The sequence below is a fragment of the Balaenoptera physalus genome (assembly GCF_965194825.1).
Source record: "Balaenoptera physalus genome assembly, chromosome: 3".
Taxonomy (NCBI): Eukaryota; Metazoa; Chordata; class Mammalia; order Artiodactyla; family Balaenopteridae; genus Balaenoptera; species Balaenoptera physalus.
The window spans coordinates 67,376,909-67,400,652 of record NC_138890.1 but is presented as its reverse complement, the minus strand read 5'-3'; the positions used below and the strand labels follow the sequence as shown (position 1 = coordinate 67,400,652).

At 39.6% G+C, this 23,744-nt stretch overlaps 1 protein-coding gene across 4 annotated transcripts in view; it reads left to right on the top strand.

The window, feature by feature from the left end:
* The window catches only part of LOC309657628 (uncharacterized protein), a 107,310-nt gene extending 91,815 nt beyond the window's left edge, over positions 1 to 15,495 (top strand). For 2 of the 4 annotated variants that reach the window (XR_014261867.1, XM_082455370.1), the window contains one exon: positions 1,649 to 15,495. The gene's annotated coding sequence lies outside the window, so the exon portion shown is untranslated. Of the gene's footprint in view, positions 1 to 396 lie in introns of all 4 variants that reach the window. The other 2 variants (XR_014261866.1, XM_082455371.1) reach the window with 2 other exon arrangements.
* Positions 15,496 to 23,744: the final 8,249 nt, after the last annotated feature.

Genomic DNA, 23,744 nt, shown 5'->3' with positions numbered 1-23,744 from the left:
AGCAGAATTTGGAGTACCATTGAACTAGGGGTGAGTTTTCCATTTTCCCTCCAGTATTCCCTGGGCCAGACTCAAAGCATCCTGAAACCTGAAAGTGGGTAACTGGGCCACAGACAGTGAAAACTCTAGGAGAACCCTTCTAGTTCTGGTTTGAAGAATGGAAAAGGAACTCCTAATGCTAAGAGAGAGTGAGGAAATACCCCTTTAAAAATTTTTCTCCATTCTCTCATACCCCAGCCCCCTAACATTCCTGCTGCAGTCTGAGGCTTTCAGGCACCTAAAACTCTGAGGGAGAGAAACCTTTGTTCTGATTGGAGGTGTATCAAGAGATCGGGACAAATCTAACTGCTCTCCTCTTTCATTTGCTCTCTCTTTCTCCATCCTTTTACCACTTAGCCCTGGATGCAGGAAGTACACAACAAAGCAAAGTAACTGAAACTCCAGGTTTTTGGCTAGAGAACCAAAAAGAGGAGCCCCAGAGAACCCAAAAGTTCCAAAGAGATTGTGGAGAAGGCAGCACTCAAGAAACTGACTCCATAAAGTTGTTTATGAACTCCTGGGCTCACCCCCAAGATGAGCATACATGGATTTGATCCTAAGCAGCACACCAAAGACTTGAGAACTAAACTAAAAAATAAACCACCGTCTGTTCTCAGACTGACCACTGGAGGGTGCACATACAGGACAGATCTAAACAGCACTGAAAAGCCTTTGAAAATGGAACTAACATTGAAACCACAATCCACAGTAGGCTGGTCAGAATTTGTGGCCTGAGCCCAATAGAGTCAATTGCCTGCTAAAATATAAATGTCAACATTCTCCATAGTATTAAAACAGGATCCAGAGTCTCATAAAATTCAAATGTCCAGTATTCAAAACAAAATTATTTGGCGTACAAAGATCCAGTAAAATCTCAACTTGCATGGTAAAATATGATAAAAAAAAGGCCAACAGTGAGATATTGAAATTAAATGACAAAGATTTTAAAGTGCTATAATGAAAATGCTCTAAAAGGTAAAGGCTAACACTCTTGAAATAAGTGGAAAGATAGAAAGTCTTAACAAATAAATAAAAGATAGATAGAGAAACTAAAATTTTAGAACTTAAAAATATAAGAGCCAAAATCAAATACTCACTAGATAAGCTCAAGAGCAGAACAGAGATGACAGAGGAGTCAGTAAGTAAGTAAACTTGAAGATAGGCCAGTACAAATTATCCAATCTGAGTAACAGTGAGAAAAAGATTTTAAAAAAAAATGAATAGAGCCTCAAAGACAATACCAGAAAGTCTAACATTCATGTCATTGGAGTTCCATAAAGAGAGGAGGAAGAGTGCAGTGAAGACAAAAAATTTGAAGACATAATGACTGAAAACTTCCCAAATTTGGTAAAGGACATAAACCTACAGATTCAAAATCTCAGCAAGCCCCAAACAGGATAAACCAAAGAAATTCATGCCCATATGTATCATAATGAAACTGTTGAAAACTGAAGATACATACACACACACACACATACACACCTGTATGTGTGTATTTCACTATATATTTCATTATATATTATATGTATTTATGGTATGTGAATATATTAAAAGATGTATATATTTTAATATATGTATGTGCATATTTCACTTTATTTATATCTGCCAGAAAAAAAAGTTTCATTGTGGAAACCAGAAGGAAGTGGATCACATCTTTAAAGTACAAGAGGAAAAGAACTATCAACCCAGAATTGGATACAATTCTGTATCCAGTAAAAATACCCTTCAGGAGTGAAAGTGAAATAAAAACATTTTCAGATGAAGGAAATCTAAGAGAATTCCTTGACAGCAGACCTGTTGTAAAATAATTTCCAAAAAAATTTCTTCAGACAGAAGGGAAATGATACCAGAAGTTAACTTGGAGTATCAGGAATGAAGGAAGACCAAAAGAATGGTAAAATCTGGTTAATTTAACATTCTACTCTTTTGCTCTTGAGTTCTTTAAAAAATGTTTTATGTTTAAAACAAAAATTATAACATTTTCTGATGGTGTTTTCAATGTATGTATATGTAATATATTAAAACTACAACAGAAGGAGGGGAGAGTAAAGGAAGCTACATGATGGTAAGTTTTTACATTCTGTTTAAAATGGTAAAATGTCTATTCTAAGCAGACCTGAAAAGGAAATATGTATATTGTATTGTAATCCCTAGAGCAATCACTAAAAAAAAGAGAGAGGTAATTACAAACACAACAGATGCATTTAAATGGAATGCTAAAAAAAAATGTTCAAACGATCCAAATATACTCAGGATAAAGGGAAGGGAAAACAGAAAACAAATAATAAAATCCCTAGACATAAATCCGACCATATCAGTAATTACATTAAGTATAAATGGTCTAGGAGTAATGTCAGCAAATATGGAGGAGTAGGGAATTCCAAAGGCCTATCTCTACACAAAAGCAGCAGAGAAACTGGCAAAAACTGTCAGAATCAACTTTATTGGAACTCTGCATACTTACCAAAATTTTACATCAACCAGAGAGATGCTTAATCAAGAAAAACAAAACAAAATGCTGAATCTTGGTAGGAGAATTTTGTGGTGTTTTAACTTAACCATTCCCCTCTCCCCAGCTTGGTGAGAGCCTTGAAGACAACAGCCTGAATTCCCAGTTTAGGTTCTCAGTACCAGAGGGAGCAGAATGGGCCCTGTTCTCAAGGAATTGTGGTTGTTTGTTTTGACCTATCTTTTCAAATACACATGGAACATTCTCAGGGAAAGATCATATGGTAGGACATAAAACAAGTCTTAGCAAATTTAAGAGGATTGAAATCATACCAAGTATCTTTTTGATCACAGTGGTATGAAACTAGAAATCAGCAACATGAGGAAAGCTGGAGACTCTACAAATTGTGGAAACTAAACAGCTCATTCCTGAACAACCAAAGGGTCAGAGAAGAAATCAAAAGAGAAATCAAAGAATATCTCAGAACAAATGAAAATAGAAACACAACTTACCAAAACATATGGGACACTGCAAAAGCAGTTCTGAGAAGGAAGTTTATAGTGATAAATGCTTACATTAAGAAATTAGAAAGATTGCAAATAAAAACCCAGCTTTTTACCTCAAGGAACTAGAAAAAGAAGAACAAATTAAGCCCAAAGTTAGCAGAAGGAAGGAAATAATGAAGATCAGAGTAGAAAAAAATGAAATATAGACCAGAAAAACAATAGTAAAGATCAATGAAACTAAGAACTGCTTTTTTAAAAAGATAAACAATTGACAAATCTTTATTGAGACTAGTAGAAAAAAAGAGAAAAGTCTCAAATAAAAAATGAAAGAGGAGAGATAATAACTGACACTACAGAAACACATAAGATCATAAGAGATTACTATGAACAGTTATACACCAATAAATTAGATAACCTAGAAGAAAGGAATAATTTCTTAGAATCATACAACCTAGCAAGACTGAACCAGGAAGAAATAGCAAGTCTGAACAGGCCAATAATAAATAAGGAAGTTGAACCAGTAATCAAAAACCTCCCAATACAGAAAACTCGAGGGCAAGATGGCTTCACAGGAGAATTCTACCAGACATCTAAAGAAGAATTAATGCCAATCCTTCCCCAACTCTTCTCAAAAATGGAAGGGGAGGGACCACTCCCAAACTCATTCTATGAGGCCAGAATTACCCTGATACCAAAGCCAGGTAAGCATACTACAAGAAAAGAAAATTATAAACGAATATCCCTGGTGACCATAGATGCAAAAATTCTCAACAAAATATTAGCAAACTGAGCTGAGAACTTATTAGAAAGATTATATACCATGGCCAAGTGGGATTTATCCCTGGGATACAAGAATGGTTCGACAAATGTAAATCAATAAATGTGATATACCACATTAATAGAATGAAAGAAAGAATCATATGATCATCTCAATAGATGCAGAAAAGGCATTTGACAAACTGCAACATCCTTTCAGGATAAAAACCCTCAATAGATTGGGAATAGAAGGGACATACCTCATTGTAATAAAGGCCATATACAACAAACCCACAGCTAACATTATAATTAATGGAGAAAAATGGAAAGCTTTTCCTTTAAGATAAGGAACAAGATAAGCGGGCCCACTCTCACCACTCTTATTCAACGTAGTACTCTTAAGTACTAACTAGAGCAGTCAGGCAAAACAAAGAAATAAAAGGCATCCAAACTGGAAAGGAAGAAGTAAAATTATTGTATTTGCTGATTATATGATCTTATATATTGAAAATCCCCAAGACTCAACTTAAAAAATTATTGGATCTAATCAATGAATTTAGTAAAGTTGCAGGAAACAAAATCAATACAGAAGTTGCTTTTCTGGGACTTCCCTAGTGGTCCAGTGGGTAAGACTCTGCGCTCCCAATGCAGGGGGCCTGGGTTTGATCCCTGGTCAGGGAACTAGATCCCACATGCATGCAACTAAGAGTTTGCATGCCTCAACTAAGAAGTCCGCGTGCTGCAACTAAGAAGTCCGCATGCTGCAACTAAAGAACCCGCATGCCACAACGAAGATTGCGGGTGCCACAACTAAGACCTGGCACAGCCAAAATAAATAAATAAATATTTTTTTTTAAATTAAAAAAAAAGAAATCAGTTGCTTTTCTATACACTAACAATGAGACATCTGAGAAAGAAATAAAACTATCTCATTCACAATAGCATCAAAACAATAAAATAACTGCTCCTATGACAATTATATTGCAATATAAATGTATCAAACCAATATATTGTACACCTTAAACTTACACAATCTTGTGTTTCAAATATAACTCAATGAAAAATAATAAAAATTTAAAAACTTACTATAATGCTACTGTAATCAAAATAGTGTGGTATTGACAAAAGATAAATATATATGTATATCCAAATTTATACATATATATATTTGGAACAGAATTGAGAGTACTAAAACAAACACTTACATTTATAGTCAATTCATTTTTAATAAAGGTGCCAGGACAATTCAATTGTATTTTCAACAAATGGTGCTAGGACAATTGAATATCTATGTGCATGAAGAAGAAGTTACATAATTACCTCATATAACACTCAAAAATTAACTCAAAATGGATCATAGACAGAATTGTAAGAACTAAAGTTATAAAATGTTTAGAAGTAAACGTAGGAGAGTATCTTTGTGACCTTGGATTAAGCAAAGATTTCCGAGCTACAATACCAAAAGCACAACCCATAAATGAAAAATTGACAAGTTAGACTTCAAAATGTAAGACTTTTGATTTTCAAAAGACATCATCGAGAAAATGAAAAGTTAAGCCATAGATTTGAAAATATTTGAAATCCTATATTGGATAAGACATATCTAAAATATATAAAGAACTCAAAAGGCAGAGACAAGAAAATAAAGAAATGAGACATGAGAGAACAAACAAAATGAACAAAAAAATGAAATGGCAGACTTAAGCAATAATATATCAATAATTACATCAAATGAAACTGTTTCAGCATCATTAATAGGTAAATGCAAATTAAAACTATGATGAGCTATCACTACACATCTATTAGAATGGTTAAAATAAAAAATATTGGCAAGACCAAGTGTTGGTGAGGAGGCGGAGCAACTGGAATTCTCGTACGTTGCAGATGGAAATACAAAATGATATAGCCACTTTAGAAAACAATTTGGCAGTTTCTTATGTAGTTAAACATTCATTTATTATATCATCCAGCGATCCTACTTTTAGGTGTTTATCCTAGATAAATGAAGATGTATGTTCACACAAATACCTGTACACAAATGTTTATAGCAGCTCTATTTATAATTGTGAAATACTGGAAGCAACTCAAATATGCAACAAGTGAATGGATAAACTCATGCATCCATTCAATGAAATACTACTCTTCAAAAAAAAAAGGAAGAGAGGGAGGGAGGAAGGGAGGGAGGGAGGAAGGGAGGGAAGGAGGAAGGAAGGAAGGAAGGGAGGGAAGGAGAGAGGGAGGGAGGAAGGGAGAAAAAAGAGAGAGAAATGAACACATGATTTGGGTGAATTTCTTAGTCATCATGCTGAGTAAAAGAAGCTGATCTCAAAAAGCTATGTGCTGCCTGATTCCATTAATATGACATTCTCGAAAAGGCAAAACTATGTTGATGGAGATCAGATCATAGTTCCCAGAGGTTAGGGGCAGAGGAGTTGGAGATAGCATCAAGGATTTTTTTGTTCTGTATTCTGATTCTGTGGTGTTGGTAACTCACATATACCCATGTTAAAATTCATAGAACTGTTCACTAAAAAAAAATTTTTTTAACTGTATGTTAATTTAAAAATAAATCAAACAAGGAATAAACTACAGTTGACCCTTGAACAACACAAGGGTTAGGGATGCCGATTCCCCTATACAGTCAAAATCGGAATATAACTTTTGACTGCCCCAAAACTTGACTACTGATATCCTACTGTTGACTGGAAGCCTTAACAGATAACATAAACAGTCGATTAACACACACACACACACACACACATTTTTTTGGTTTGGCCACGCCACGTGGCTTGCAGGATCCTAGTTCCCCAACCAGGGATTGAACCCGTGCCCCCTGCAGTGGAAGCACAGCGTCTTAACATTGGGCTGCCAGAGAATTCCCCAACACATATTTTCTATATGTATTATATACTGTATTCTTAGAAATAAGTAAGCTAGAGAAAAGAAAATGTTATTAAGAAAACAATAAGGAAAAGAAAATACATTTACAGCACATATATGTATTTATTTTTAAAAATCTTCATTTAACTGGACGCATTGCAGTTCAAACCCATGTTGTTCAAGGGTCAGCTGTATTGATATATACTACAATATGGATAAATCCCAAAATAATTCTGCTCAGTCAAAGAAACCAGGCTGAGGATGATCCTATTTTTATACGATTCTAGAAGATGCAAACTATAGTGAGAGAAAACAGACCCATGATTGCCTAGGAGAGGGGAGGCACAAAAAGAGTAGAGGAAGGGATTGCTAAGTGGTACAATGAAACTTTTGGGGGTGATTGATCTGTTCGCTATCTTGATTGTGGTGATGGTTTCACAGGTGCAACCAGATTCCAAACATTAAAAATTGTACACTTTAACTAAGTTCAGTTTCTCTTATGTTAATTATACCTCATTAAAGTGGTAGAATAAAATGCAGTGGTTGCCCTCAAGGAGCACAGGGTCTGGTGATAAGGAAATTGAGTTTTGTAACCCAGAGTTACAGGAAAAGAAAATGTGGGAGCCCAAAGCTGGAGCACACCCCCACCCACCCCAGTCCCCACCCAACTTAGAAATCCTCCTGTAGCTGGCTACTGCTAACACTGTTTAACCTTTGCATCCACAGCCTGAGTGACAGAAAACACACGGCCAGCTGATGGTAAAGCTGAGCACTTGAGAAAACTTTTTCTCTTTTCAGAATGCTCTCCCAGCACTTATCTTTTGTCCTCATTCTGTATCCCAACCTACCATTCACAAGCTGTGGGACTTTGAGCAAGTTACTTAGCCTCTCTAATTCTCACTTTCCCCATGTATGAAAGATGGATAATTAAGTGCCCTCCTGGCAAAGTGAAAGACACCGAGGCTGTAAAGTAACAACATATCCCCAACTAATGGAGGATACTTCTGGGAGGCTTTTGTCTTATACATTTGTGAATGTATATATTTTTTTACATCATGCCTGCAACACTTTTGTTGCTGAAAGAGAGAACTGCAGCTCTGGGATAGGACATCACAGTCTTAAGTAAGGTTGGGTACCTTCTCATTCCACTTACTTCCTAGGGCTGGGAGTGCCCCATTTTGGTTATGGATGGGGTGATGAGAAACTCCAGGAGCTCATTGATGGCAGAGCTGGGATTCCTGACACACCTAGCCCAGTGTTCTGACAACAAGGGCGGATCTTGGAGACCAAGGCCAGGGGGGAACCAGAAAAATTGTCACTTGAGGGCTGGAGGTGGGAGAGTAGGGGAGGTAGTTAAGTGGAAAGCTATTAAGAGCCACAGCGCACTGCATTCTAGAGGCAGGATGAGAAGGCAAGAGGGAGCGAATGAGCCACATTCATTACACGCATCCATCCCTGCATCCGTTCACTCTGCCGTCTGAAATTTGTGGATTGCCAGCACTGTGCTAACATCTGAGGGATGAGTAAGGCAGGCCCCTTCCTCTGATGGAGCTAACACTGATATGAGCCTGAGGGATGAGGAGAGAAAAAGTGATGCTTGGACACAATTTTAATTGTCAGTGCATATGGTTCTAACCATTGGCCAGAGTCACCCTTGTCCCCTGGATTTGTTCTTGCTGCCCACTGGGGCAGTGTTTAGGGTGGAGGTCAAAAAGCTGTGAGATATGAAGTGGTCAAGAGAAGGACTTGAGACCAAAGATGGGTGGTGATCTCTAGATCCCTTAGGCCATTCAAGCTCAGGGTCCCACCTGACCTCTTTCCTTGACTGGACTCAGACCACTGCTGAGGCTCAACTGGGTAGGCCCCCAGAAATCTAATGGCTCCTTCGCAGAAGACAGAACTCGGTCCAAGGACGTGGCTCTGTCTACACCTGGGGAATGAGCCATTGGACATCAAGGTGGGGAAGGCTGGTGCTTGGCCTCAGAGGTGGGAACAGTGGGTTTTAGAATTAACATCTGTCAGCCACCAGAGGGCGGTGTTGGGGCACGTGAACGCCCCTGAAAACTGTGTAAACCGAGCTTGGCTTCCTTCAGCCTAGGCTTCTGTGTCGGACAGGTTTCATTTGTTTTCTGATATGTCTTAAGCACCTTAAACTCTTAGGATGACTATATGTGCAGGGGCTTCAATGGCAGCCTTGCAGCCAGTCACAGTATCCAGTGTTAGTAGGAATTCTTGGGGAAATACCTGGGTCAGACAGTAGAGGGAGCCGGGAAGCTGAGATTGTGGGTCCCTGGGTGAAAATAGGAGCTGAGGTCCCAAAAGGGCTAGGAAATTGCTCTGTATTAGAAATGAACTGGAATTGGATGAGAAGGGATGGGGAGCTGGCAAGATGGCACAAAGTTGGAGATGAGGGGCATGAAAAAGGGGATGGAGAAGAGGAAAATCCACCACATGACTTCAAAGACCAGGAACACTAGTGTTCAGTTTGAGATTGCCTCTGTCGTAGAGATCTGGGTGGCTGGTCAGCTTTGCTGTGTGAACAGGATTCAGTGGAAAGGGCTGCATTCTAGGAGCAGCACTCGTAGAGTCTCTGGATAAACAGCAGGAGCAGGAACCCAGTGATGGTCATGCGAACACAAGCCCCTGGGACATGCGGCCGCCTTGGCAAATGCTGCATGTGGGCAGATGGGAGTTGGAGGCTGCTCATCCAGGTCTCGGGAGCTGGATGAGCCTAGCATTCATCTGAGTTACACAAGAGGGCTCCAGGGTTATGAGGCAGCAGGTGGGGAGAAAGGAGGCAGGGACCCTAGGTCCAGAGAGGCCTACTACCTACAGAGAGGGTGGAATTCAAAGAGGGGGAGGGCTTTTCCAACAGAAAGTGGAGTTCAGATATGGATCCCAAGGGCAGGGAAGAAGCTGCAGGGAGTGGTCCCACTACAAGCCCTGCATGATGGGATTCTGCCTCCTCTAGCCCATCCCACACTGTTCATCCTGTATCCCACGCAGACCCAAGTTCAAGCCACCAACACTAGAGCAATAGCCTCCTAACTTATTTTCTTTATTAAACATTAGTACACTCATCTGTTTCTACACAGATGCAAGAGATCTTTTAAGAACATGTCAGGTAATGTCCCTCCTCTGCTTTAAACATTCAGTGAGTTCCCATAGTAGAAGAAATGCCAAGTCTTCTCATGGCCTGCATGGGCCCTCTCTTCCCTCCCTAGCCTTGTCTCCTGACCCTCAACTAATGTGCTCCAGCCACCTCTGTCTTCCTGCTGCTCCTCAGCCGCACCAAGTTCACACCACTTCAGGACTTTCACACTTGGTAGTCCTTCTGTTTGGCAGTCTCTTCCCACAGACTTCCACAGAGCTGGCTCCTTTTCACCATTAGCACAGACGCCTTCCCTGACATGTAAGGTGGCCCTTGCTCCCCAGCACCTCCCTGATCTCCCTCTGTCATATCAGTACCTAACCCTTATCACTACCTGAAATGGCCTTTGCTTATCCAGCGACTTCCTCCACTACGTTGTAAGCACCTTGTAGGCAAGGCCTTGCTGTCATCTTCACTACTAATCCTTTGTGACTGGCACATAGAGGTGCTCAGCAAATATTTTTTGAAAGAATAAATGTTCAGTCAACTCTATACAGTAAGTTTGTTTATCACTTCCAATTTATAGAAAGGAAAACTGAGGCCTAGAAAGGTTAGTTAACTTACCCAGAGAATAGGCAGTAGAATTTGAACTTGGGTACCCTGACTTTCATACTTATACCTTGGCATGGGGTTATTTTCCTCCACCTTTGTCTGTTTTTCCTGGATAGCACTTACCACAGTTTATAGTTGTTTCATTTGCCTATTGTCTGACCTGTCTGCTGGTGTAATGCTGTAATGCTGCTAGAGCAGGCCTGTGTCCTGCTCCTTGCCATGTCACCAGCACTGAGAACAGTGGCACATCACAGGTGCTCGGTGAGTGTTTTCTGGGTGATGGATAAACAATCATGTGCCCAGACAAGGGAAGGATGGATGTGGAGGAATTGAGGGCACAGGTGGTGGCAGACATCCCCAGGCCCCAGCTGGAGTCGAAGCCCAGAGCCCAGCAGTGCCTTCACTGTGGTACAAGGCTTCTTTGGGGGCAGATGACATGGCCTTGCTCACTCTTACAGCAAGAGGCACCTGCTCCATGAATCTTGAAACTTGGGGCCATTCCCCAACTAGGGGCCTGGGTTTGGCCTTTGCACCTGACCACAGCTGAGAGTCCAGCCTGTCCACTGGGGTGGTACCCAGGGTTCTGGGTGGATCTGTATAAACAGCCTTGCTTCCACTCATTACATCATGTCAGCACCTTTTTCAGCTTCTGAGAAACAGGAAGCACCATGATGTGTGGTGGGATTTGAAAGGATGATAAGAGACATAATCACATTTCTTTGGTTTGGGCATGGAGGGCTGGGGTTCCTGTTTCCTCTGACACTAACGCATCACCTTTTCCCTTAAGCCAGAATTCTGGAGGATGAGGACTGTGTGGAAAATACGCTTTAGGGGGAAAAAAAAGAGCAAGGGGGTAAGAGCTTTAGAATTATTATTATGAAATGTATCAAACATACAAAATAAAATAAAATAAAATAAAATGTACACGGACAGTTTAAAGCTTAACAAAATAAAAACCCATGTGCCCACCACCCTATCCCCGTGAAGATGTCTCTTCTATAGCATCCCACTCCATCCCCACCAGAGGTAACCACTGTCTTGATTTTTTGGTTAATTATTTCTTTGCTGTTCTTTATAGTTTTATCACATATGTAAACATCCTCAAATTATATATGATTGTATTTTGCTGACTTTTGACCTTTTCATAAATGGGATCATGTTGGATATATTTAAAACCGACTTTTATTGCTCAACAAAATGTTTTCAGATTCATCCATGTTGACCCATGTAGCTATACGTTCATTTACTGTATTTACTGTAATCTGGTGAATGAATAAACAACAATTTATTTATCTACTGGTGGATATTTACGTTTTCCCCCCAATTTTAGCAATTAAAAACAATAATTCAAAAAGGACATTAGACAAATAATAAGGAAATCTGAATAAGGTATAGACTTTAATTAATAATAACATATCAGTATTTGTTCATCAATGTGACAAATGTACATTTCTTATATAAGCTGTTAATAAGAGGGGAAATTGGGTGTAGAGTACTCTGTACTCTCCTCACAATTTTTCTGTAAATCTAAAATTATTCTAAAATAAAAAGATTTATTTAAAAAAACCCAGTGCTGTTATGAACATACTTGCTTATAGCTCCTGATGTACACATGTAAGAATTTCTTTAGAATACACAGTAGATTGAAATTCTGGGTCAAAGAGTACATGCGTCTTCCATTTTACTAGGTACTACATTTCAGAAGTACCAGTTTACTGTCCTGCTTACACTTATACTTTAACGTGTAAGAATTCCTTTTACTTCACATCCTGGGCAAGACTTGTAATATCTGACTTTTTCATTTTTGCCAGTCTGGTGGGTGTGAAATGTTATCTCATTGTGGTTTAATTTTGCATTTCCCTGACTACTAACAAGGTTGAACATCTCTTTATGTTTATTGGCCATCTGTGTTTCCTGTTCTGAGAAATGCTTATTCATGTCATTTACCTTTTTTTTCCTAGTGGGTTATTTATCTTTTTCTTATTGATTATGAGGACTTTGTTACATGTTCTGGAAACTAATCCTTTGTCTTTTATACATGATACAAATATTTGTCCTAGATTGTGGCTTGTCTTTTCACTCTGCTTATGGTAAATTTGAGGAATGTTGACTATCCGTCTTCTCCTTAATAATCTGTACTTTGGGGGTTTATTTACGAAATCCTTCTGTTGGCACTGGAGAGCTTCTGTTTGCTCCTTCAGACCCTCTCCCACCCCTTCTTTAACCTTTCCCAAGTCCTGGGAGGCAGAGACCTGTGTGGACTACGTTAATGACTTCTTTGCTCACGGGCTCCCCATTGGGTTTGGCTGGGAGCTCAGTCAAGTCAGGGTACATGTCCTCCCAGCTCTCTCCTTGCAAGGTTGCTGCATGCTGGCTGTGTCCCTTGACTGAGTGTCCCAGCTCCTACCAGTGGCCCTCTCCACACAGCCCTCTGGAGCTCAGAGTTTCAGTAACTATTCCCTCTTCTGTTACAGCTCCTGTGATTAGCCCCAGAGGACTGCATTTTCCCTCGTGGTTTTCCTATACCCTGTTCTCACTTTTATAATGGTCCCTTTATTAAGTAAACTCTCCTCAAGTTGCCTAACATGAGTGTTCCAGCTGTTTCCTGCTGGATATGCCCACCCCAAGGTCGTATTTTTTGTTAGTTATTTGTTGGTCTACCTCTCTCCCCAGGATTTCACAACCTTGGCACTGTTGGCGTTTGAATGAGATAATTCTTTGCTGTGGGAGCTGACCTGTGTAGTGTAGGATGTTTAGTAGCATCCTGGCCTTTACCCACTAGATTATGGTAGCATCCCCTCCGTCCTCTCCAGCTGTAACAACCAAAAGTTGCCAAATGTTCCCTGGGGGAAAAATCGCCCTCTGTTGAGAACCACTGCTCTACCCCATGTCAGTATCAGACTGACCTAGCTATTAAAGCCTGGTATCTAGTGGGGCAAGTTCTCTCTCTGTGATCTCCCTCTTTAGGATTGCAGTGCCTGTTCTTAGACTCTCATTCTTTCATGGACATTTTAGAATCAACTAAGTAAGTACCATGAAAAAAACTGTTGGGATTTTGATAGAAGTTGCATTGAATTTTTAGATCAGGTTCCAAATTATGGTATTGAGTTTTTATATGCATAAACATAGTAGATCTCTTCATTTGTTAAGGTCCTTTTAAAATGTCTTTCAGTAAAATTTTGAATTTTCTCTCATATTTTGTTAGATTTATTCTTTGGCACCTTATATTTTTGTAAGTATTATAGGTGATATCTTCTTTAAACTTGCATTTCTATTTGTTGGTGATGTGTAATAATATAATTGATTTTGCATATTGATCCAGCAATTTGATGAAGTCTTGTTCCTTATAATCATTTGACGGACTTTATCTTCTTTTGGGTTTTATTTTTGTCATATTGTATCATTTGCATATATACATACATATATACGTATATATGTGTATGTATGTATGAGTTTTGTGTCTTCTGTTACAATCCTCATATTTATTAGTACTACTTATAAAATCTTATTGCAAAGTCCAGTACCATCAGTCACAGTTTTTAACAGAAATGGAGTTAACGTTATCCAGGGCCACCACTTGCCCATATAAAGCCTTTGTGCAAATTGGACGAAAAAGCCTCTTCCTCAAGATACTTTACTCCTGTCTGGTAGGAATCCTCATGATACATATTCAAATCTGCAATGGTTATGGTGTAAATGGTGCTCCCTGGGATTGTGCAGGGCACATACAGTGGTCCTGCAGGCATTCTTGCATTGTCCTTGCTTTCAGAGGAATGCTTTTACATGTCACCATCGAGCACAGTATTTGCTGTAAGCTTATCAGCTTAAAGAAGTTCCTTTCTATTTCAGCTTTGCTAAAAGTAGTTATAATAAATGGATTTTAAATTTCAGTAATTTTTTTTGCATTGATATAATGTGATTTATCTCTTTAATTGGTTAATGTAGTAAATTATATTAATAGATTTTCTAATATTGAATCTTGAATTCCTGGAATAAACTCAAGTTAGTTTATTATGTAATATCTTTTTATACATGCTGGATTTGAATTAATAACATTTGTTTACAGTTTTTGCATCCATGTTCATGAGTGAGTATAGGATCATAATTTTCTATTCTTATACAATCCCCTTCTGATTTTATTATAATATATATTAGCTTCATAACATGAATTGTAAAATATTCCATTTTATTCTCTGGAAATGTTTATATATGTTTGGAATTACATATGACTTGAAAGTTTGTGGAGACTTACCTATAGAACTATCTGGCCTTTGTGTATTCTTTGTGGGAAGATTTTAAATGATTGATTGAATTTCTTTAACGGTTATAGAACCCTTCCGATTTTCTTTGCCTTCTTACATCAGTTTTGGGAATTCCTGTTTGTACTGGACACATGTTTGTGTGCCTTCTCAGAGCTTCTCCCCTTCACTTGCAGACGTAGATGAAATGCCACACGGTGTGGAATGAGGTCTGGCTTCTTATGTGGCTGCTGATGACTGGGTGATGTGGTTTGGAAGTTCAGGGAAGTAAGCTCCTGTGGAGTAAACCTTGAAAAATGGGGTATGGGAGAGAAAAGGGAGTCTGGCATATCAATTCGTCTCTCCTTTGCCCTTTCTCTGCACTGTTCTAAGGTATACTTTCTCCTTTCAGCACTTCTGCAGCAATTCCATGAGACAAGCAAACGTACCTGCTGAGACTTGCTATGCTTCTTCCTGCCTCCGTGTGATGTTGTGGCCAGTATATCACATCACATTGCTTCACTTCTTTCTCCCCTCACTTCCCCCTTTTCCTCAGCCTCACCAACCTAGGCTTATACAGTAAGTCCCTTACATACAAATGAGTTCCATTCAGAGAGCACGTTCGTAAGTCCAATTGATCGTAAGTCCAATGAATTTAGCTTAGGTACCCAACTAACACAATCTACTATATAGTACTGTACTATAACAGGTTTATAATACTTTTCACACAAATAATACATAACAAACAAACAAACACAAAAAATAAAACATTTTTAATCTTACAGTACAGTACCTTGAAAAGTACAGCAGTACAGTACAACAGCTGGCATACAGGGGCACGGTCGCATCTTTGAAAGTTCACAACTTGAAGGTTCGTATGTAGGGGACTTACTGTAACTCCCAAATAAAGTGTCAGCACTTCAATCCTTGCCTCAGGCTCTGCTTTCTGAGGAGACCTGGGCTATGACAATCGGTATCAGGTGTAATGAACCCTTGGGATGAAATTTTGGAGTTGGATCGCTCACCTCTCTAGAGTAATAGGAACCTACTGCTGAGAATAAGTAGGTTGGCAATTATTTATTTATTTATTTTTGGTGGCTCTGCGCGGCTTGCAGGATCTTAGTTCCCAATCAGGGATCAAACCCATGCCCCATGCAGTGGAAGCGCAGAGTCCTAACCACTGGACCACCCGGGAAGTCCTGGCAATAACTTCTGCCATGCAGTGGCTTTCAGATGTCTTAAGCTTTAAACTTTGGTTAATTTGGGTGAAGGGCAGATGGAGAGCAAGGCAATGGCAGTTACAGTGGCTGGGACTTATGGGAACCATGTTAATTATTATATAAGGATTGCAGAATACACTGACTCTTCTGACAGCACTGAAGACCTTACCAAACGAGAATGATAGGCTCAGGGCACTCTAATTCCACTTTAAGATATGCTCCGAATACTAGGATATGTCTATGGCAACTTTATAGCAGACCCTTATCTCCTACAGCCATAAGGCAGACTGAGCTGAAAATTAGGCTCAGGGTCTGATTATTTGCAGGTCTTTGTAGCACTTCAAGGGAGAATAGTTGTGTACCTTTGACATTCTTCTTTATCAAAGTTGGGGCTCTTATAGGGAAAGAGTAAGACCATGAGACCTGTGATAGGAAATTTTGGATGGGAAAACCTGAGACTCTTGAAAGCCCCAGTTTTTCTGAGGCCTCCTTAACTGGCATAAGCAGCCCTTTCCCTATTACCAGAGTAGAGTAGCTTCTCCTTGCTTGGAGACAGAATAATTATTTCTCCTGAAACATATGCTTCACATGATGACATTTGTTCTCCTTGTGACCCTCCCTCAACATCCCTCACTGCCTCTGGGCTAATAATCACAGTCAGATCTCAGATAGCCTGTATCAATTAGGGCCCAGTCAGGAGACAGAAGCTATACCAGTTACTTTAATAGAGAGAATTGAATATAAATAACTGTTAGGCAGGCATTTGAAAATGAGAAAAGCAAAAAGGGAAAAATATATGTACCACATCTTCTTTATCCATTCCTCTGTTGATGGACATTTAGGTTGCTTCCATGTCCTGGCTATTGTAAATAGTGCTGCAGTGAACATTGGGTACATGTATCTTTTGGAATTATGGTTTTCTCTTCAATAAGTGGTGCTGGGAAAACTGGACAGCTACGTGTAAAATAATGAAATTAGAACACTCCCTAACACCATACACAAAAATAAACTCAAAATGGATTAAAAACCTAAGTGTAAGGCTGGATACTGTAAAACTCTTAGAGGAAAACATAGGAAGAACACTCTTTGACATAAATCACAGCAAGATCTTTTGTGACCCACCTCCTAGAGTAATGAAAATAAAAACAAAAATAAACAAATGGGACCTAATGAAACTTAAAAGCTTTTGCACAGCAAAGGAAACCATAAAAAAGACAAAAAGACAACCCTCAGAATGGGAGAAAATATTTGCAAACGAAGCAACTGACAAGGGGTTAATCTCCAAAATATACAAACAGCTCATGCAGCTCAATATAAAAAAAAAAAAACAAACAACCCAATCAAAAAATGGGCCGAAGACCTAAATAGACTTTTCTCCAAAGAAGATATACAGATGGCCAAGAGGCACATGAAAAGATGCTCAACATCACTAATTATTAGAGAAATGGAAATCAAAACTACAATGAGGTGGGCTTCCCTGGTGGCGCAGTGGTTAAGAATCCACCTGCCAATGCAGGGGACACGGTTTCGAGCCCTGGTCCAGGAAGATCCCACATAATGCAGAGCAACTAAGCCCGCGAGCCACAACTACTGAGCCCGTGTGCCACAACTACTGAAGCCCATGTGCCTAGAGAAGCCACCACAATGAGAAGCCTGTGCATTGCAACAAAGAGTAGCCCCCGCTCACCGCAACTAGAGAAAGCTGGCGTGCAGCAACAAAGACCCAACGCAGCCAATAAATAAATAAATAAATTTATTAAAAGAAAAAAACTACAATGAGGTACCACCTCACACTGGTCAGAATGGCCATCATCAAAAAATCTACAAACAATAAATGCTGGAGAGGGTGTGGAGAAAAGGGAACCCTCTCACACCATTGGTGGGAATGTAAATTGATACAGCCACTATGGAGAACAGTATGGAGGTTCCTTAAAAAACTATTGCAGCACTATTTACAATAGCCAGGACATGGAAGCAACCTAAATGTCCAGCAACAGAGGAATGGATAAAGAAGATGTGGTACATATATACAATGGAATATTACTCAGCCATAAAAAGGAACAAAATTGTGCCATTTGCAGAGACGTGGATGGACCTTGAGACTGTCATACAGAGTGAAGTAAGTCAGAAAGAGAAAAACAAATATCGTATATTAATGCATATATGTGGAATTTAGAAAAATGGTACAGATGAACCTATGTGCAAAGCAGAAATAGAGACACAGAAGTCCAGAACAAATGTATGGACACCAAGGGGGTAGGGGGTGGAATGGATTGGGACATTGGGATTGACATATGTACACTACTGTGTATGACGTAGTTGGCTGGTGAGTGACTACTGTATAGCACAGGGACAAAAAAAGAGAAGGTACAGTCTGTTTGCAGGACATATATTAAGTTAACCTTAAAAATGCATTCCAATACACATTAATAAGTGCAGACAAATACTGTTTGATTCCACTTATATGAGGTACCTAGAATAGTCAAATTCATAGAGTCAGAAAGTACGTTGGTAGATACCAGGGGAGGGGAGGGGGGAGGGGGAATGGAGAGTTAGTGTTTAAAGGGGACAGAGTTTCAGTTTAGGAAGGTGAAAAATTTGGGAGATGGATTGATGGTGAGAGTTGCACAACAATGTGAATGTACTTAGTGCCACTGAACCGTACAGTTAAATATGGTTAAAATAGTATGTTTTATATTATGTGACTTTTACCACAATAAAAAAACATTTTTTAAAAAAGGGAACAGGGAGGGCTTCCCTGGTGGCGCAGTGGTTAAGAATCCACCTGCCAATGCAGGGGACACGGGTTCAAGCCCTGTTCCAGGAAGATCCCACATGCTGCAGAGCAACTAAGCCCATGTGCCACAACTACTGAGCCTGCGTGCTGCAACTACTGAAGCCCATGCGCCTAGAGCCCATGCTCCGCAACAAGAGGAGCCACCACAATGAGAAGCCCGCGCACCACAACGAAGAGTAGCCCCTGCTTGCTGCAACTAGAGAAAGCCCACGCACAGCAGCGAAGACCCAGCACAGACAAAAATAAATAAATAAATAAATAAAATAAAAAGGGAACAATAAGGTATTTGATGAAGCTAGCAACTGTGGGAAGCAGTTACCACCTGTATGGCTGGGGATCAAAGGGAAAGGGTTAACAATATTAAAACCTAGTACCTTGGAGGGCCTGAAACTCAGACCTCTGAGAAGGGGGCACTGCCCCACTGGTGGTAGTATTTCTGAGCTCAGGAAATGGGTTTATGGGAATGGGATCCAGACCTCTGAGGGGGTGCTGATTGGCTGATGCTGCGGTCCCAGAGGGAAATGAGGTTGTGCTGAGGTTGGTTCTATGAATATGGGAAAAACTGCAAACTGTAATCAGTTGCTGCTACTTGAACAAACTGTTGCTGCCAGGGTTAACCTTAGGGTTAGGAATAAGAATATTAAAGGCAGGAGTAGGAAACAAAAATAAGGAATAGGAAGCAAACAGAAAGGAGCAAGTCCCTTCTTCCTCCAGCCTCCTAGTCTAGCTTCTGCTATTGACAGATTCTAACAGAGAAACAGCTGGCAAAGGAGAAATTGGTTTGCAGCACCCCAGTTCCAGCAGAGTATAGAAAGTAGGTTTGAAGCTGAGAGGCAATAGCTTTAAAACTGACATACAGTCTTGGCAAGGAAGTGAAAGGCCTGCAGGAACTCACTAATATGTACTGTCAGAATCCAGAGCATAGTGGTCCTGAGGCTATTTGTCTAGAAGAACATAAGAGTTGAGTAGGTTTGAATTCATTGACATGGGGGCTACTCACTGACTCAGGATTTAATGTTTTGGCAAGAACACCTAGAGCTAATCTTGACAGTTTGCTGGAATGGCTCTTTGAAACCTGACCCTGATGATGGCGTACAGAATATGAAATGGAGGTGCCAGAACTTCCTTTCTGTGGTGTTGAAGCTCTGACTACGTTCCCTAGAGGGCACAGAGAACACTCCTTCACTAACACAGCAAGGGATGCACTAGTGAGGAGAAACAGGCATCATTGCATAGCTTGGTAGTGGATGTTCTCTGTAAGCTGGGTTGAAGGTGGGGGATGCTTCCATTGACTCCCTAATATCAATGGGCATGATGGGATCCCTAGAATGGCAGTGGCCAGGTTGGGGGCACTTAATCATCAGAGAAAAGGTGGGCATAATTACTACAGTTGGCAGCAAGGCTATAGTGGCAACCAGGGTGCCTTGATCTTTGACGCTTAGGGATTTATAGTGATGGCTGTTACCTTAAGTTGTTCCTAGAGGCAAGAAAGGTGGATAATCAATCAACATGCTATTCAATGTCCAGTCGTCCCTCAGACTTAGACCAGCTTGCACAAACTAGCCCTCTGGCTAAGAACAATTAAGAAAGCTGTTTTTAAATAGATTTAAAAATCTATTTTAAAAATCAGAGAGCTAACAAGGCAGTGAAGACTTAAGATACTAAGGTCCTAGAGAGAAGGAAACTTAGAAGTGAGCCTGACGTGGCATAGCTTTTGCCTTGAGGCATTTACTGACCAGTAAGCATTGGTCTAGAGGTTGAGGAGCTGAGCCACAGAGAAGCTGACAGAAAAGCTGTGGCTGAGGGACTGGACTGTGGATAAAGCAGAGTTTTAGGCGGTCTCATGGGTAAAGAGGAACAAAAATGGAAGTTCAGTGCCCACCAGGTAGGTGGGGTTCCTGTAAATACTGCCAGGTTTTCAGTTGGGACCCCTGAAGATTTATACTCTCAGAATAATAACTAACTTAAAATAAACCAGTCTGTTAAAACCAAAGCCCAACTTTCTATCACCCATCTCAGACTAAATTAAGATGGCCTGTCCTTATGCTAAAGTGAAATAAATCATTTCTGGAAGAAAATAATATCATCCTGTATAAAATAGTAACTGGGTAATTCCTTCTTGCATTTCAGACCTTCCTTCTGAGATGATTTTTCTCCTTCCAGAGGTGCAATCTATCAAAGTTCTTTTAGTGAGAGTTTATTGGTTTATCCCGGTTTTTATTCCTCTTAAAATGTTTTTAGCCTATTTTAAAATGGGCAAAAGACATGAATAACACCTCACCAAAGAAGAGGTACCGATGGCAAATAAGCATATGAAAAATGCTCAACATCCTCTGTCATTATGGAATTGCAAATTAAAATAACAAGATACCACTACACATCTCTTAGAATGGCCAAACTCCAAAACACCAAGTGCTAGAAGGATGTAGAGCAACAGGAACTCTCATTCATTGCTGGTGAGAATGCAAAATGATACAGTGACTTTGTTTTTGGTTTTGTTTTTCTTCCAGTTTTATTGAGTGTAATTGACATACAGCACTGTATAAGTTTAAGGTGTATGGCATAATGGTTTGACTTCCATACATCATGAAATGATTATCACAATAAGTTTAGTGAAATCCATCATCTCACATAGATACAAAATTAAAGAAATAGGAAAAAAAATTTTCCCTTGGCATGAGAACTCTTAGGGTCTACTCTCTTAACAACTTTCATACATAATGTACAGCAGTGTTAATTATATTTATCATGTTATACATTACACCCCTAGTACTTATTTATCTAATAACTCGAAGTTTGTACCTTTTGATTACCTTCATCCAATTCCCCCTGCCCCCAGTACAGCCACTTTGGAAGACAGTTTGGCATTTTCTAATAAAAACTAATACAGTCCAACAATCATGCTCCTTGGTATTTAGATAAATGAGTTGAAAATGTATATCCACACAAAAACCTGCACACAAATATTTACAGCAGCTTTATTTATAATTGCCAAAACTTAGAAACAACCAAGATGTTTTTCACTAGATGAACAGATAAATAATTGTGGTACATCCAGATAATGGAATATTATTCAGCACTAAAAAGAAATGAACTATCAAACTATGAAAAGACACCATATGACATTTGGAAAATGTAAAACTATGGAAACAGTAACAATATTAGTGATTTCCAGGGCTAAGGAGGGAGGGAGGGATGAAAAGGTGGAGCCAGGAGATTTTTAGGGCAGTGAAAATATTCTGTATGACACTATAATGGCAGATGCATGTTATTATACAATTGCCAAAACTCATAAAACATACAACACCAAGAGTGAACCCTAATGTAAACTTCGGGTGATAATGATAAGCAGTATAGGTTCATAGATCATAACAACTGTACCACTCTGGTGGGAAATGTGGATAGTGGCGGAGGCTATGCATGTGTAGGGTCAGAGAGTATATGGGAAATCTGTACTTTCTGTTCAATTTTGCTATGAACCTAAAACTGCCCTAAAAAAATAAACTCAATTTTTAAAAAATGTTTTTAGTTCATCCTTATTTTTGAAGGAAATTTTCACTGATCATAGAATTCTAGGTTAACAGTTTTTTCTAGCATTTTGAATGTAACATTGTGCTGTTTCTGGGCTTTAATTTTTTGCTGTTGAGAAATTAGCTCTCACTCTAATTATATATCCTTTGTAGGCAATCTATCTTTTCTCTCTGGCTGCTCTTAAGTTTTTTTTCCCCTTTGGTGTTTTAGGCTTTTACTATATGTATCTAGGTATTGGTTTCTTTTAATTTATCCTGCTTGATTCACTAGATGTCCTGAAGCCATGGATTGGTGTTTTCATCAACAGTGGAAAACTCTCAGCCATTGTCTCCTCATATATTTCCTCTTCCCCATTTTCTTTGCTCTTTCTGGAACTCTGAGTAGTTGCACGTGAGATGTTCTCATTTTATCCTCAGTATCGCCTACGGCTCTTCCTATGGGTGCTGGGGATCCAGAGGAATGGCTGCTCAGCTCTGTTTCATAAGTAGCACTGAGAATGGATTGCAGAGTAGAAGGATGGGAAGCCATCTGGCATTTGCCTTGGATTTTGTTTGGAGTCACCTATAATAGGGAACTTTCTCAGTGAGAAATATTCACCAGGACTTGGGCCCACAGGGGAGTACAGCTTCTGGCTCTGGGGCTGGGTACATACCAGGGTGCCATGAGGTTCACCTGACCTGCCTGAGAGGCCCTCACAGAAGCTACTTTGTGGGAATGTCCATGATGCACTACATCAGGAAAACCCTGGGGCCTCCCGAGTTGGTTTTTCCACACGTGTGTCAGCACTTTGTTTTTCAGATGTACAGCCTGCTGTTTCAAAATTCTGTGGATTCCTAAAATGGAGGGAACATGGGATCTGTCTGCTCCTCGTGGAGGTAAGCCTCTGTATCATCCCAGATGCTAGAGGAAAATGTTTCTTTTTAATGTGTATTATGGACTGAATTGTATTCTCCAAAATTTGTATGTTGAAGCCCTAATGCCTGGTACCTCAGAATGTGACTGAACTTAGAGACAGGGCTTTTAAAGGGGTAAATAAGTTGGTCAGCCATCTTTCTACTTCACTGATTTCTTAAGGTCAAGAGAATATGACTTCCTCAGAAATTAAGGGAGGGAAAAAAAAAATTATGGGGGGTTTGGAATGAGACATACCAGGGTTTGAATCCCAGCTGTATCACTTATTAGCTGTGTGACCTTGGCCAATAATTTAACCTCTCTGAACCTTTGATTCCATATCATAAAAAAAGAATAATTTTATCTCACATTGGCTTGTGATGAGAATTAATTGAGATAGTGATATAAAATGTCTAAGAAAGTCCTAACCACAGTAAACGGTCAGTAGACGGTAGTTTGGTTCCCCCCTTGACAAAACATTGGAACATTGCGAACATCTGTTGAGGGTCTATTGTGTTAGATATTAGTGTTACTCTTTAATATGTCTGACTCTCCTCTCTTTCTGAGCACATGAGAGAATTGTATTTCCCCCCGCCCCTCGAAGTTATTTATGGCACTGTGACTTGATCTAACCAATGTGATTTAAGTGGAAGTTTTTTTTTTTTTTTAATTTATTTATTTATTTATTTATGGCTGTGTTGGGTCTTCGTTTCTGTGCGAGGGCTTTCTCCAGT